Raw genomic sequence first — 2,500 nt, forward strand, 5'->3', positions numbered from 1 at the left:
ACTGCACCTTAACCTAAGTTACACTGCACCTTAACCTAAGTTACACTGCACCTTAACCTAACTTACACTGCACCTTAACCTAACTTACACTGCACCTTAACCTAACTTACACTGCACCTTAACCTAACTTACACTGCACCTTAACCTAACTTACACTGCACCTTAACCTAACTTACACTGCACCTTAACCTAACTTACACTGCACCTTAACCTAACTTACACTGCACCTTAACCTAACTTACACTGCACCTTAACCTAACTTACACTGCACCTTAACCTAACTTACACTGCACCTTAACCTAACTTACACTGCACCTTAACCTAACTTACACTGCACCTTAACTGTCACATGTAACGTCACAGGAATGTAGCTTTGCCTAACAGCAACCCTCTGAACATAGTTCACTGCTTGGATCCTCTGGTGTCATGTGTATTTCTTGATGCCATGGTGCGTACCCTCACATAAAGGTCTTTCGAGTGTTGCGTACTTTCTACACAGTCCCGCTAACCACTGGAAGGGTGTACCGCTACAGAACGAATATCGCCCTCCCCTCCTGCCCTTCCAAGCTGGTCGGTCAGGCGTTTGTTTGTGAAATGAGCCTTGCAGCTGTTCAGTTGCATTCGGTTGTCGATGCAGTCAGTGTACATTGTGGTACGGCCTGTGTGGACTGTCCGCTGATGTACGCGTAACCCACACTGATCATCCGTCGTTACGTACTGAGTGACATAATGTGGCACATGCTTGACCGTACACCGGCTGCGCCCTACAATGGCGAATCATAAGGGCCATATGTTGTGCACGATGCTACTTGTCTCGTCTCCCCATTACAGCGAGATTGCACTGTTGTACGCCGTACAGACATGTGGTAAGTAGGTACGGACGAAAGTATTGCATGTTGGCCCCCCCCCCCCCTCCTCCCTCTGCCGGGAATCAGCGTGAGCCGTCTGTTGATGTAGCGACGAGGGTTTTCCTATTTAATCGTATTGCCCCACACAACATGATAGCACGGTGGACCGCGTTCCACATCTGCGACATGCTACAGAGGCCGGTTGACAGTCGACCGCGCAAGGGACATTGCACACGTGCGCGGACCATCTTCCACGTGTTCTCTCGTGTACATGCCGCAGTGTGTATGTGGGCTGATGTAGCGTGTCGTGACACATAACATGCAGGCATGCCAGAATCGTAGATTTCGCAAATGTAGATTGACGTATACGTTTGCTGCCAAAGATCCGCAAATGAACTGGAAATCAGTTGTTGAGCGGTTGTTCGCGCTGCAGGTGCATCGGTGATAGCGACGATCGGTACATCTGTGAACCGGTTGTTTCGGCGGTACCCGCCATGCCCCCGAACCTGAGTTGGCCATGTGGGTATGAAGCGATACGAGGCTGTGGCTTGGCGGGACAGTCCCCGGCCGGTGAGGGGGGGCCGCCCGGCGTGCTGGCCGCGCGCTGCGTGAGCGCACGCACTACAGCCGGCTGGTGGGGGGCGCCCAGTGGCAGGAGCGCCGGCCGACGGGCCCGGCTGGCGTCCCAGCTATGCGCCGGCGCACCCTGCGCGCGGCGCCAGGCGGCCAAAGTGGGTTCTGCCGAGCCCGGTGCGAAGCGCGGTGGACATCTGCAGTGTGCTGGTCCGATTGCGGACTGTGTGCGTTGAGGATGCGCCGCCGCCCGGCACTCGGCGTCGCGACGCCGTCTGCTGCTCGGTCGCCCCCAGCGGTTCTCGCAGGTGGTTTGTATCGCAGCTCTGCGGACGTGTTGGCGCGTGCGCTGTGCTGGGAGAGTTCGCTTCTGCACCCAAGTGGGGCTTTGCCCTTCTGTGGCGCTGGCGTTGGAACTGCCGGTCACCGTAGGTGGCGCGTGTTGTTTCCCGCCGGCAATGCCACGACAGCACGCTCCCGGGCCTCTGTCGGCAGCGGCAAGCTCAGTTGGGAGCACGGGTGTTCGCACTGAAAGCGTCTACTCGCCTATCTCCGGGCGATTGCGCCTCTCTCGAACCCGACCAAGTACTTAGGACGGCGCTGCGCGCCGCCGGGACCTGAGAGGGTTTCGAGGTGTATCGTGCAGGGGAGCTCAGCCTCCTCCTGTTTGCAGAATAATTGAGCGGACGCTTGCGTGTTCGCGCGGGCCCTCGGGACACACTCCCGGGCGGCCGGCTGCTCAGCTCTCGTTGACGCAGCTCCCTGGTTGATCCTGCCAGTAGTCATATGCTTGTCTCAAAGATTAAGCCATGCATGTCTCAGTACAAGCCGCATTAAGGTGAAACCGCGAATGGCTCATTAAATCAGTTATGGTTCCTTAGATCGTACCCACGTTACTTGGATAACTGTGGTAATTCTAGAGCTAATACATGCAAACAGAGTCCCGACCAGAGATGGAAGGGACGCTTTTATTAGATCAAAACCAATCGGATTGGCTCGTCTGGTCCGTTTGCCTTGGTGACTCTGAATAACTTTGGGCTGATCGCACGGTCCTCGTACCGGCGACGCATCTTTCAAAT

The 2,500-nt window shown here is 55.6% G+C and overlaps 1 non-coding gene across 1 annotated transcript in view; it reads left to right on the forward strand.

Moving 5' to 3' along the window:
* The first annotated feature begins 2,180 nt into the window (after positions 1-2,180).
* Positions 2,181-2,500, forward strand: part of LOC126323687 (small subunit ribosomal RNA) — a 1,893-nt gene continuing 1,573 nt past the window's right edge. The window contains exon 1 of the ribosomal RNA XR_007559627.1: positions 2,181-2,500. This exon is cut by the window's right edge and continues 1,573 nt beyond it. This is a non-coding gene — a ribosomal RNA (small subunit ribosomal RNA).

Source organism: Schistocerca gregaria, unplaced genomic scaffold (genome assembly GCF_023897955.1).
Source record: "Schistocerca gregaria isolate iqSchGreg1 unplaced genomic scaffold, iqSchGreg1.2 ptg000865l, whole genome shotgun sequence".
Classification (NCBI taxonomy): Eukaryota; Metazoa; Arthropoda; class Insecta; order Orthoptera; family Acrididae; genus Schistocerca; species Schistocerca gregaria.